The 14688-nt window shown below is 42.1% G+C and overlaps 1 protein-coding gene across 2 annotated transcripts in view; it reads right to left on the bottom strand.

Annotated features, from left to right (window-relative positions):
• Positions 1–14688, bottom strand: part of COL4A2 (collagen type IV alpha 2 chain) — a 158231-nt gene that overhangs the window by 91647 nt on the left and 51896 nt on the right. The window lies entirely within an intron of this gene.

The following is a 14688-nucleotide window of genomic DNA, read 5'->3' as shown; positions in this document are numbered from 1 at the left end:
CCACTGCACATGAGGTCCTGGAGGTGCTTGAGGTCACGGAGGTGCCCTGTGTTTTTAACAACATCACTTCAACACATACCGTTCCTCTTTTCAAGAGGTTCTTGAGCCATTGTGACAAATACAAAATATGCTACTATCTGCCTACCAGGCCCTGAGAAAATAACTCTACAGGTGCAGAGGTGAGCAGCTCCTTGCCAAGACACTGACCACAGCAGTTCTCAGGCCAGTAGAAGAGCCATCTCAGGCTGCACCTCTGATGGCCATGGAACAGCAAGCAGCTAGGTCCTGTTCTGAGGAACCACCGTCACCACCTCCTTTCCCCCCTCCCCTTTCTGCCTAGACATTTCCCACCCTGGATGCTGAGCAGTACGTGCTGAGCAGTACGTGGGTGCTGAGGAAAAAAGAGAAGGTGATGGCAGCAACCCTGCGACTTGCTGAGGACAGAAGGAAGCACCATGGTCTGGTGGCCTCCTGCTCCTCACTCTGCACATGGACTCATCCATGATCCTGGGTCTACAGATCTACATGGTCTACTTACCTTCCTCTGCATTTTTCAAGCAGAATTCTCCATGGTGGCCAAACATCTGCTGTTAGCAGCAGCCGTATTTTATGATGACAGTTTTCAAATGGCTTTACAATTCACCAAGTGGTTTATCTAGACATACTTCTTCTCCCCATGCTGCTTTGCTGGTTTCTTGGGGAGAAATACCTCCTTTGATAATAATATCTCCTTTGATAATAAAACTCTATTACACCTTGAGAAAGCTTTCTGGTCCTTCCCCCCTTCTCTGTCCTGCTGAGCTCTAGATTTCTCCACTGACTTATCTAATTGTCATGCTGTTACTTAGTTGGATAAACTGACTTCTTCAATTTTACATTTGTTTTTCATAGCACATCTGCAGAATACGAGAGTTCAATGCATGCATGTTTCAAACCACACCATAGGATCTTGGCAGTTACACATAACTTCAGAGATCTTATACGCATATATCTGACATACAGAGGAAGCAATTAAACAGCGTGGACCTCTCCCATACAGTAGCACAAACCTTCTCACTTGATTTATTATAACCTTATGTCATTCAGCAAAACCAACTCTGAAACTGTTTGAAAGAAAGAAGCCAGCTGAGAGGGAGATAGAGACAACCTGCATGGGGTGCTGTGGCTCAGGCAATCCTGAGAGGCTTTAGATGTCTTTGGTCACAGTGCTCACTCAAAGCAGTACGTAGGAGATAGTGGAGTGCAAACTCCCCAGTTTGGTTTCATGGGACATGCTGAAAAATTTCTTCACCAAAAGGGTTATCAAGCACGGGCAGAGGCTGTCCAGGGAGGTGGTTGAGTCACCATCCTTGGAGGTATTTAAAAGACAGGTAATTGAAGTGCGTGGGGATATGGTTTAGTAGTGGGCAGGTATGGTTGGCCTTGATGATCTCAAAGGTCTTTTCCAACCCAGTGATTCTATGATTCTATGATAACAACCATGCAAAGTCCCTAGAATATATAAATAAAGCAAAATAAAAGGTGTGGAAAAGGGTGTAAGATGGTGTTACACCACACATTTGTGTCAAGCACATGGAGGAGCGTGCTCTGTAATGGAAAGGCAGTTAGTCTCGCTGTGGTAAGGAATACTCTGCAGTAGCAGTACAGTCATATTTGCACTGAAGAGTTTCCTGTGGAAAATATGTTCTATCCATAATCCTGCATGCCTGTGCATGCCCTCATTAAATACCGGAATGATGAACATACATGGGTCCAACACACGCAATGTAGTGTGGTGCCTTTGAGCCCTGTGCTGCTGGAATCCCTGTCTACTGGAAAGAGCCTATCACTGTGCTTCTCTGTGTGCTACCTCTGTCATTAACGTGGAAGTGCTAGGATTGCTCTTGGCACCATACAAAGAGCCATATGTAAATATCTCCTGCCCAAGGAGCTCAGATCCTAACACTGCCCAGCACAGACAGGCGTGAAGACCACGACATTCAGCATTGTGTTGGGAAGAGTTCATCTCACAGACCTGGCTTCTCTTATTCCTCTTCCCAGCTAACAAGAAGGGAAGTCCCTCATGAGAAGCCTTTAACATAAAAAATTGCAAAGTAAATATGTTTCATTGTTGGGCAAGTATAATAGAAAGGTCATAGAGAGTATAGAGAAGTAGAGGATCTAGAAACTGAGAAACAGCCAAAAGTAAGAAGTAGTTTATAGGGAGAAAATGGAGTATCTGGATTAGAACAGAATTATACAGATACACTCAAGTCCTTATAAGCCTGAACAGAAAGATTATATTGGCACCTGTATACTAAATGAAGTGAAGGACTGTGTGTACTGTGGAGGACAGTGAGCAGAAGAATTTTTTTGCTTTTACATGGACATTATGCTGTGAACAACCTCGAGGCCAATTAAACTCACTTTTAAGCAAGTTATAAGGCTTGATAATTTTTCCTTAACGAGTCCTACTGTATCTGCAAAAAAATATTTAACTAATCATAGAAAAGTTTGGGTTGGAAGGGACCTTAAAGATCATCCAGTTCCAACTCTCCTGACACGAGCAGGGACACGTCCCACTAGATCAGCTGCCCAACGCCCCATCCAACCTGATCTTGAACACCTCCAGGGATAGGGCAGCCACAGCTTCCCGGGGCAACCTGTGCCAGCGCTCATGAAGAAATTCCTCCTTATATCTACTCTAAATCTGCCCCTCTCCAGTTTATAGCCATTGCCCCTAGTCCTATCTCTACAAGCCTTTGTAAACAGTTCCTCCACAGCTTTCTTGGACCCCCTTCGGGTACTGGAAGGTTGCTATAAGGTCTCCTCGGAGCCTTCTCTTCTCCAGGCTGAATAACTCCAACTCTCTCAGTCTGTTCTCATATTTATTTGATAACTAATAAAATAAGCAATGGTTAGACACAGAATTTCATCAACAAAACATAACTTACACTTAAAAAAAAAACAAACCGCAAAAAACTCAAAGAGCTTTTCTTCACTGGGCATCTACGATAATGCTAGACAGAAAGGAATCCGACAAATTACTATAATCTTTTAATAGAAAAATAATTTTAGCCTGTGGGAGAAAAAATGCTGCATAGATGTTTTATTTGTTTGGGCTTGCAGCTCTTTCATTGTTTAGAGCTGTCCTCCATGCCTCCATGTTGTTGGAACGGGTCCAGAGGAGGACTACAAAGATGATCAGAAAGCTGAAGCACCTCCCATACAAGGACAGGCTGAGAGAGTTGGGGTTGTTCAGCCTGGAGAAGAGAAGGCTCTGGGGAGACCTTATGGCAACCTTCCAGCACCTGAAGGGGCTACAAGAAAGCTGGGGAGGGACTGTTTACAAAGGCTTGTAGGGACAGGACGAGGGGCAATGGCTATAAACTGGAGAGGGGCAGATTTAGATTAGACATTAGGAGGAATTTCTTCACGATGAGAGTGGTGAGGCCCTGGCACAGGCTGCCCAGGGAAGTTGTGGCTGCCCCATCCCTGGAGGTGTTGAAGGCCAGGTTGGATGGGGCCTTGGGCAGCCTGGTCTGGTGGGAGGTGTTCCTGCCCATGGCAGAGGGGGTGGAACTGGATGATTTTTAAGGCCTCTTCCAATCTGAACTATTCTATGATTCTGTGGTTCTATGATTCAATGATTCTATACCTAAAACACAGACTTCTGTCCTTCAAGTTCTTCTTTCAGCATTCACTACCAAAGTGAATAAGATATTCTAAGACTTGTCAGCCTTTTCCAGATCAATGTAATGGAAGCATTTAAATATAAATCAACAGCTCCATTCACTGAATGAAGACCCTGAAAAGTGTTTTGAAACCTTACTTACAAACCGAGGTAAGTAGGGAACGTTTATTCTCTTAAGTATTAATAAGAAAATGCTGAGAATCATCTCAGTCTGCCTCAGCAGATACTGTTAGTGATGACAGCCTGCCCATTCCCACATTCCTGGTTTCTCCAGGTCAGACTCAAAGGATTCCACTAATACTTTGTTACTTACCAAAGCAGACAAAAGGAAAATGGGTCAATGTTACTTGCTCCCATGTGACAAAAATACAGAAAATAGAAACAAGCACCATTTGAGAAACTTGTAAAGGCTCGGACACATGTCATGAGAAAGCATTTACATTCTCTAGAGTGTAATTTAAGTGCTAAAAGATGATCTGAACTATCCCTCTTGGATGTTTCTGTGAGCTACCCAGTCCCATGGCAAGGCTATCATCCACTCACTGCACGTTCTGCTCACAGTATGCAGAAATTGCAAAACTTGGCCAAAAGCACAAAGACTATTTATGCGCAGTAGTTGCATCGTCTGACTGTCAAAAGTCAGAGCCTGAAGGTCTAACCAAATTGACAGTATATTTGTCCTCAAACAATCCTGACAGTGCATTTAATTTCTCTAATGAAGTGCAATTCGTATGTGAAAATCAAACAAAAATATCAAGGATACACAAGAACGTGCTGTGCTGTGCAGACATTATTGACCAGAATGATGACAAGGTTACAGAGGAGTAGAGAGATATGAAATTGCTTAACTGCAGGTATTTATTTTCTAGGTAAGGTAAAATATACTTTCGGTATTTCATAAGAAGACAGGAAGGGGAAAAAAATGTTTTTTTAACTTTGAGTGAAGAGAGATGGTAATATTTTTACATGATTGTGAACTACCTCCAAAGGGTTCTTATCCTAGCATCAGCTATTGCGACCAAAGTTAGCTTTACACTACCGATCCCCAACAAGACAGCCAGCTTTCCAAGTTTCCTTTCTATTATTTCTTTACTACAGTTAAATTTTCTACAGTTAGATTTTAGCTTGTATTTTATCTTCTGCAGCAAAACATTTCTCCATTAGTCACTGTACTCGTCTTGCTTCACTTCTCCATCTTCTCATTCAAATTTGTGATATGCAGATGGCCAGATACACTCTTAAAAATGCTGCCCTCAAAATAGATTCCTAAAATACCAGTGAAATACCTTCTCAATTTATTAGCAAACTGCCGTAAGATCTGTTTTCTTATTGGAGTATAGCAAGCCCATAAATCAATGGAATACAAAAAGCACCAAATGGTGTCATTTCAAACACTGAATCCGTCTTACAAATAGAGGTAATCCAGCACATTTACTACAGTCATAATTCTGTTTAAACTACAACCTTGGTATTCATTTTGATTAATTACACTAGTTCTTGAGCTTTGTCCAATGCTGTTGAATTGTTCTCTCATCACACCAGCTGGGATTGCAAAGGCTTTTGAGACAAGCTCATAGAAGCATCTGCACAGATAGAGTTCCCTAAGTCAACGGACTTTAGAAATTGAGTTGAAAAATGGAAGTAAAAAGGTAAATGTGTACTTTTGACTACTTTTCAGGCTAATATCATTCTTTTTCTCCCGTACAGTCGATTTGAAAAGATTTTAGAGGAGTTCTGCTTTCAAGGCTGAAATAAAAGACAGGGAGTGCAATTTGTTAGCTTGGGATGGACTTAGCAATACTGTATTCTTTTAGATCACAAACCTATGCAATTTTTAAAGTTTACTTATGCAATAAAGCAAATTTTCACAGCTGGCTGAAGTAGAAACATTCTGCAAAAGAACAAATCAACAAAAAGGAGGGAAAAAAATCCATGTGGGTCAATGTGCATAGTTCGTTTGATTTGAAAAAAAAGTTTATTTCATTCAGTTAAGTTTATTTCATCTTTTAAACATCCTGAATATTTACAAATGAAAATGTGATTTTGGCATGAATACATATATGCATTGAAACAAAACACCCTGCTTTTTCTTGTATATTTTGCATTTTTGCGTTGAAATGAGTTCTTAGGAAAACCTTTCACTGACTATTCCCAAATCTCAGATTTTATGTAGAATGCATATACGAAAGGAGGATGCATTACTTCTTGCTCATGGGAAAGTTAGTTAACCTCCGTCCACCAGTTCAAAAAGATCTCTGATGTTGATTAAACATGTATAAACAGAGCTAAAAAAAAAAGGAAACATGCATATTTCACTTAAAAAAATGTCAGGACAAATGTACCAAAGACCAGCAATTAGCAACCAACATGAGCATCCAGCTACGTGATCGACTGACAGTCAGTGTAGCCCAGGTTAAGCAATTTTCACTAAATAAAACATTAGGTCATAAACTAGGCATTACGTTTCAGACTGACTCCAGTTCAAGTTCCATCAAGCAAACCAGTACCCTGCTTGCCTTCACTAGCTAACTCTACAGATCATGGGCCTGTTTACTGCTAACAGTTCACACAGTTAAGTCCTAAGCCCTAGATTTAGATGCTTACAGAAAAATGCCAGTACTTTAGGGATCACAGAATCATAGAATGGCTTGCGAAGTTGTGGCTGCCCCATCCCTGGAGGTGTTCAAGGCCAGGTTGGATGGGGCCTTGGGCAGCCTGATCTAGTGGGACGCGTCCCTGCCCATGGCAGGGGGATTGGAACCGGATGATCTTTAAGGTCCCTTCCAACCCAAACCACTCTATGATTCTACGAAATATCTCCCTCAAATACTTTCCCTCTGAGAGCGGCTCCTCTTCCTCCAAGTTTCCAGAGCTTTAACATCATCCTATGAAGCAACATGAAAATTTGAAGCATCTTTCCTTGGCACTTCATATCCATGCTACTGCAGAATCTGACAAGGCTTTTGAAGACACATGATCAAGTTCACTCCCAAAGCTTTATCTAAGCCAAACAACAGAGAGCAAACAGGACATATTTCAAATGATTTCTCTGCAGAAGGTAAGTACAAAAGAGAGAGACAAGACAGGGCAGGCCGTTGCAAGGCTTGTAAGCTTTCTGAATTTTTGGCTTGCGTGATCAGTGGGGTTTCTTCTGGTGGTGGGTTTATATTTGGATGTTTGCTGCGTGGCTTCCTGGGAATGTCTGAAGGGTGTAAGAACTGGTAAGCTGGTGTCCTGACCCTTACAATGGAGAAACTTGCACAACACATGAGCTCACATCAGCTGGTATATAGAGGCTTGCCTTCTTCCCATGGTAAATCTACATGGTAGATCTTCCTTGTTGCTACTTAGCTTAATGCAGCTGGAGCAAGGAAAGGGAAAATTAACCCCACACCTCTCTCAAAGGAGAAGTTACACTAATATCAGCTTCCAAGTGCTAATACATTGTAAGTTCAGGATGCAGGCAGAAGCAGAGCAACAGAGCAAGGACAACTCTGTCGTACAGAGACTGCAAGGTGTATTATTGCTGACCCAAGAGGCAGGGTTTGTATTCTCTAGAGGCAAAAGCTGCTAAGCTGGAGAGAAACAGGTCCACAGGCAAGCCCTGCCAGGGTGTTGTGGAGCAGTCCCATCTCTGCTGTGACCACCCTTACATGGCCACCATCAAAAAAAGGAAACTGATGTTGACTAAAACATGTATGCAGAGGATGTCAGTCTGAGGGAAGGTGGATAATCAGCTTGGAATGAGGGATCAAACCTCTGATAAACTCTATCCTCCAGCTGATTAGAAAGTCTGCTTGGGGTGAGGAGGCTCATGGAGCAGAACAAATCTTCCAGGAGAGCACAAAGCAGATGATAGTTGTGGGAGATCTGATTAGTTGACATAGATAGCTGGATTTGAAACAGCCGAGAGGACTGAAAGGCCTGCTGAGTGCAAAGGTAGCATAGCCCTTGAGATGTCCAGGTAGGTATTTAGTCTGGCAGAAGAGAGGAACCAGTGTTTGCAATCTGTCTTACACCACTGGTGTGAGAAATTGGAAGTAGGGATGTCCTAGCAGTTTAACTCAAGACTGCTGTATGGGAGACTGAAGTCCTTGCAAACTTCTTGGAACAAAAGAAACCTGCACTGAAGGAGGGGTTGGACTTCAGTCAGAGCAGAACAAGGCTTCTATTACTGACAATTAAAAATAAGAGAGATAAAATAGAGAAATAGTTGAACTAGAAACAGGGGGAAGACCATGGTGGAGCACCTGGTTCAGACTGAATGAACTTGTGAAGGAGACATGGCTAATGTTAAATACATTCCTGAAAAGGCAAGGGAGGTAACGAACAGCACAAACAATGCCGAATGACTGGTACTTACAACAAAGAATGAGCAACATTTTAAGTGCTTCTACAGCAGTGCTAGAGGTCGAACAAATAGGACTATGGAATTTTACTACTCGGCAACAAAGGACAATGCCGACAGAACAGGTATCTCACACCGGTGAAGGGCAGATAATCGGTGACATATGGAATTGCTAGGCTGTCTGCTTTACAAGGGTGATAGAAAATAAGATACAGCCAGGGCAGTGGCACAGCATGGGAAGGCTGAAACACCGTGTGACAGAATGAAAATACTGAGGGCAGACGGGAGCATTAGGGAATCCTTGTGGGTGGAAATAACAGAAAGGTAGGATGTGATTTGTGTTTAGGCCTCCCCTGTTAAAAACACCTATCATAGAATCATAGAATCACTGGGTTGGAAAAGACCTTTGAGATCATCAAGGCCAACCATACCTGTCTACTACTAAACCATATACCTAAGCACTTCATTTATCCGTTTTTTAAATACTTCTAGGGATGGGGACTCAACCATCTCCATGGGCAGCCTCTGCCAGTGCCTGAGAATCCTTTCAGTGAAGAATTTTTTCTGCATGTCAAATCTGAACCTCCCCTAGCACAGCTTGAAGCCATCCCCTCTCATCCTATCACCTGTTACTTGGGAGAAGAGACCAACACTCACCTCAGTACAACCTCCTTTCAGGCAGTTGTAGACAACGATAAGGTCTCCCCTCAGCCTCCTTTTCTCCAGGCTAAACAATCCAGTTCCCTCAGCCGCTCCTCATAAGGCTTATTCTCCACCCCCTTCACCAGCTTTCATGTTCTTCTCTGGATGTTCTCCAGAACCTCAATGTCCTTCTTGTAGTGAGCGACCCAAAACTGAACACAGGACTTGAGGTATGGACTCACCAGTGCTGAGTACATCCTGGAATACTCAGAGAAGTCAGATAAGCTGCAAAACCAGGTGAGATAGCAATATTGGCAAATTCCAGGTATCAAAGAACTGTCAGGCACAATGACTCATTCAGAGAGATAAGAAGAAAAGATTTTTGGACACAGCAACTGACTGCTTCTTAGCGTGGTGAGCTCTGAGACCCATAAGAAAGGACGCTGCTCTGGGTTTAGTCTTGAGTGCTGCACAGGACCTGCTTCAAGAGGCACTAGTGAGAGAACTGCTCTGAAAGAGCTTCACAATAAAATTGAACTTAATGCTGTAGTGAGATGGAGCAAGCCAAACAAATACATCACACAGATATCCATTTTGAAGAAGAGGAAATACATAAAAATAACAAAAATAGTAAAAATCTAAAATAGCAGTCAAAAAGGCAAGAAGAGTACAGCAACCTGGAGGCTTTTCAAAAACACTGTATTAAAAGCCTGGGTAAACTATGCGCCTGATATCGAAAAGAAAGTAAAACAGTTCAATAAAAAAGCTCATAAAAAAGGCTAAGGAGGCTATGGCAGGGGGAAAGGCTAGCATTTAAAAAATTACTGAAATGAATCAGAAAGCCCATAAAAACCAAATCAAGCATAAGTAGCATAATGGCTAAAAAAGAATGCGTATATTTTGCAGAACATCATCAAGCTGACTGATAGTCAAAAGTTGTTTAAAGAAAACGAAGAAGTTATCAAAAGAAATAGCAGCACCACAGGATGCCGAATGTTTATTAGGGGCACTCGGGGATGATAAGACCACAGCAGAGAAATTCAGTGACTTCTTTACATAGGTCTTTGCCGCTGAAGGTGTTTGAGAAGGTCCCAACCCCAAGCTATTCTTTGAGCCAAATTAATTTCAAGTAAATATAAAGGAAGTAGTAGATAAAACAGACACGGCAGGTGTTACTAAGAGACCAGAAGTGGGTGACATTCACCTGAGACTTCTGAAGGATCTCTAGTACGAAATTGTGGAACTGCTGGCCAAGGTGTGTAACCTATCATCACAAACTGCCACTGTACCAGCCAACCAATCCCCCATGTGGAAAAGAGGCTCAAGAGGAGACCCTGTGAACCATGAGCCCAGCTTGGCTAAGCAGTAGTCTACCTTAAAGAATACAATGAGCACAACGATAAGCATTGTAAAGTAGGCTCGAGTGAGCATAATAATTTTTGGTTTTCAAAATGGGTTTGACAAATACTTCACAAAAGCTTTTTAAAATAAATATCCTTGAGTTTGAGAGAGGCGCTCTTACAGACTGGCAGCTGTTAAAAGGGCAGGAAGAAAAGAATGGTGCTTGATGGCCGCATTTCAAAATGGAGATGCAACAGCAGCGTCTCTCAAAGCATGGATGCTGGAACTGGTTTTAGTAAAGACTTCAGTGGTGATCTAGAGAAAGGGCTGAAACATGAAAGATCCAAGCCTACAGATGATACTGACCTCTCTCAGGTTGTTAAATGCCATACTGCTGATGGGGGATGAGGAGATGTGGTGATCTCCCATGCTGGAAGAGCCAGAAGGACCCCACCAAACTGGGTGGGCAGATAGTTTTCAGTGTTGGGGGGCATTAGGAATGGTACTGAGAAGAAAACAGAGGGTGTCAATTTGCTGCTAAGTAGGACCTAGGTGGAACCTGTGTGCTGTGTACAGTTCTGGTCTCTGAGAATAAAAGGGCTAACAGAGTGTTGCTTTCAAAAGAGAACCTAAAAAGGCTGTGACTCTTCCTTTTGGACAGGAAAAAGCTGAGAAGGAATATGGCTGAGGTTTACAAAATTAGGGAAGCAGTGAGTTAGGGAAATGCAGAACTGCTTCTTCCCAAATCTTACAGTACTAGAAATGCAGTGTACTTGATGAAACCAGAGGGAGATTGGCTTAGAACAGGTCAGACAGAAATTTTATGCCATTTGAATAGGTAAATCATCAGTGTCATTGGAGGTTGTGAAGACATGAAGTTACAGTAGCTTCAAAAAAAGGATTAGGTAAATTTGGAGAGAAACACAGATCCTGAAGGTGCATAGGGTGATCTTGTGCACAATGGAAATGGAGTGCAGAAAACTGCCAGAAGTCTGTGCTCCCTGTAAACAGCATCTCCTACTGCCATGGCTGGAGACAGAGCAGAAGTCTAATTTGAGAAGACACTAATCACATTCTTATTTTGAAAAAACAGAGTAAAATATCAGATTTCATCAGCTGTATCTACTCACACTCACAAATGAAGCTACTGCCATCATACCAGCTTAGAAGACAATTAATTCTGATGCTCAGTTAATCATAGAATTGTTTGAGTTGGAAGGGACCTTAAAGATCATCCAGTTCCAACCCCCCTTCCATGGGCGGGGACACATCTCACCAGATCAGGCCGTCCAAGGCCCCATCCAACCTGGCCTTCAACATCTCCAGGGATGGGGCAGCCACAGCTTCCCTGGGCAACCTGTGCCATTGCCTCATCACTCTCATTGTGAAGAAGTTCCTCCTTATGTCTAGTCTAAATCTGCCCCTCTCCAGTTTATAGCCATTCCCCCTCATCTTATCCCTACAAGCCTTTGTAAACAGTCCCTCTCCAGCTTTCTTGTAGCCCCTTCAGGTACTGGAAGGTTGCCATAAGGTCTCCCCAGAGCCTTCTCTTCTCCAGGCTGAAGAAGCCAAACTCTCTCAGCCTGTCCTCGTATGGGAGGTGCTCCAGCCCTCTGATCATTCTTCTAGCCCTCCTAAATAAGTTATTGTATTGCATTTAAATATTTCCCTATGATACAACAATGGCATTTGCTTTAGAACATTTAGGTTTCATAATTTGTTGATCTTTTTAAACATTATGGAGAAAAACATCTGCTAGATATAGTCCACGTGTTAAGATTTAAACTTGCAGGCTTGTAAGCAAAGATCAGACACTAGCTTTCACAATTGTATAGCACCCAAAAGCAGACAGGAGTGATTATAGGCAACTGGTAACAGCTTACCCTTGGTCATTGCATTAGTGAAAGGAATATAACAGATATCTGTAAAGGAGTTGCAGTGAATTCTCATTTCAGTCTTGGCTAACAGAGAATTCTTAGGCATTCCCAAAAAGTGGCCTTACTGGGAGGGACATTAAGATGTCTTTTCATTTCACTTTTCTCATTATTTCGGCCCCTTGCAAAAACAATGGTTAAATAGGTTGAGCATTGTTAGATGCTTGACTCAGACAGAGAGTAAGAAGTGAGATTTCAATAGAGTGCATTTTCTCACTCTCTAGAAAGATCAAAAAGGTTTTCATTCACTTCCACTTTCTACAAAGCTGCCTAGATTGATTATGAAGTGAGGTTGATTATGAACAGTCAAACAGTTGCCCATTGTTCTGAAAGGAGCTATCGTTTCCTAAATAAGTACATTAAAGGTTTAACAAATTTTAAAGGTGCATATATTGTACTCTGCCCAATATATGGCTTGCAAGGAACTATAAATCTCAAAAATTTAGTAGTTGCGATGAAAGTCTAGAAGAAAATGAAGTTTTTCCTTTTTTTTCTCTTTAGTCCAGGGTCTCCACTTGAATCAAAACAGTTTCAATACAATATCACGGCTTGTTTTTTTCTCCTTTCCCTTTTATCCAGGCAACTGGGTACTCCGTGCTGTTTTCTTACATGAGAAAACGAGAAGATAAGTCTGTTGCCTTTGGAGAAATCTTAAGAGAACAACTTAGGAGAAGTTGTCTTAGGAGACAATGAGAAGATGAATCTGTATCATCTTAAGGAGAAAATATGCCTCTTGTTACTCCTCTCTCTGTCTCCCTGTGCCTTCCACTGAAGTTCCTTTTTGTGTGGATTTGGATGCTCCTGAAGGAGCTTCAATTCTTGCCGGAACTTGGCTGAGCTTTTTTTGCCAGCTGTGAGAAGTGAAGATGAGGGTGAGGTTGAGGTCCCTGAGCTTGGCTCCTGCAGCTGCAGCATATTTTATAGAAAACACTTTTTTAAGAACAGAAGCCATTGGACTAAGACAACAAATAAAGAGAAGCATCCTCATTTAGTGTTGTACCTTAAGACTGTAACTGAAGCAATGGCAGAAAATGAAGGAGACACACATATAAATAAAAAGTGGGCATTTCTTCAGACTGTTTCTGCTTTCATAGTTCGCAACTGTACTAATGACTCCAAGGAATTTACTTCATTCAACAGCTTCTGATATGCATTAAATAGCAGCAATTTGAAGAAAGTGCTTTAGTTTGCCTGGTTTTGAGAGACCTATCAGGCACAGGAGACTTTTCAGCGGACGGCAGGGCGGACAGCTGGCTGCAGACCCCCACAGCACTGTTCCGACTTCAGTTCCAGATGCTCTGCAAGTGACAGCTCTGTTGCTCCCAAGACAGAGAGTCATTGCAGAAGCAGGCTCTGAGAGACTGCTTCAGGCATTCCTACAAGTGCAAACACGCAATATGTCTGTTGTGCATGAAATGAGTCACCTCGAACAGAAAATGTGTGTCGTGCCAGATTATAGAGAGGTTTTGTGAAAATAAATATTCCCATTGAGGATTAGCATGAGACCAGAAGCTATGCCAAATCTGACTAGTCTCCAGAGGCCAATCCTGTTCCTAAACCCAGATGTTTAACAAAGATTTTGACATGTGAAGCAGCTAACAGACACAAAATACATGCAGTGTATGCTGACTCAGAATGGGATATATCATTTCAGAGGGTTCAAATACAATTTTCGAAGTCTTATAAAGTTCTTGAAATCACTTTCCCTAATAGACTCATAGAATAGTTTAGGTTGGAAGGGACCTTAAAGATCATCTAGTTTCAACCCCCCTTCCATGGGCGGGGACACCTCCCACTAGATCATGCTGCCCAAGGACCCATCCAACCTGACCTTCAACACCTCCAGGGATGGGGCAGCCTCAGCTTCACTGGGCAACCTGTGCCAGTGCCTCATCACTCTCATTGTGAAGAAGTCCCTCCTTATATTTAATCTAAATCTGCCCCTCTCCAGTTTATAGTCATTAATACCCCTTCACACCTTGCACAATTAACCACATCAGCCAAATGTGATTTAGATTTTTTAACCTCCTCATCTTATCTTTTTTAGTGACTGTCTGAAGGGAGGTTGGTGTGATTAGTTACTGGAGTTACTTACTTTAATCAAAAGTGAGAGAGGTGAGCAAGTACACAAAATTTGTTCTCATCTCCCAGACTAGGTACTAAACTACTCAGAGAGAGCTTCTCATCAGTGCCACCTGGCTGGTTCTCTGCTCTGCTAATTTAACATTTTCAGCTTTTCTGACCTGTGCAATTGCTTTTGTTTAGCTTTTCCCTTTTCTCTTGCAGGCCTGACAACTTGAAATTAAGGGTTATTCAGTCAACAAGGGATGTGAAAAATATTTCAGCCACAGAAGTTGGTGTTTTTTTCAACAGATCACAAACTCTAGTGGATAAAAAGTACATCTATGCTTTGCTTTTAGAACCTAAAAAAATGATGTTGAAAAAAGACACATTAATATTCTTTAAGCCATATTACATGGCATCAGTTTTTGTCTTTCAGTGACTTTGGAGGAAAATGGCAGGAGGCACTTGTCAATATTCATGTGCTGGACGATGAGGGTAAGGTAGTAACAGCTGGAGGGAACCCCATCAGAAGTTGTGTCTCAGAGGAGGACTTGTTTGTCCTCAGCTTCATCAATTTGTCATTAGGTTATTGTAAGTGAGCAAATTATGGTCAGGGGATGGGAGTATAACCATTACAGTCCTCATGGCGTGGTAACCCCAGGATCATCTGACTTCCATGGAGACAC

This window comes from Cuculus canorus, chromosome 1 (assembly GCF_017976375.1).
Source record: "Cuculus canorus isolate bCucCan1 chromosome 1, bCucCan1.pri, whole genome shotgun sequence".
NCBI lineage: Eukaryota > Metazoa > Chordata > Aves > Cuculiformes > Cuculidae > Cuculus > Cuculus canorus.
The sequence above is the reverse complement of the archived record's forward strand: the minus strand, read 5'-3'. Positions and strand labels throughout refer to the sequence as shown.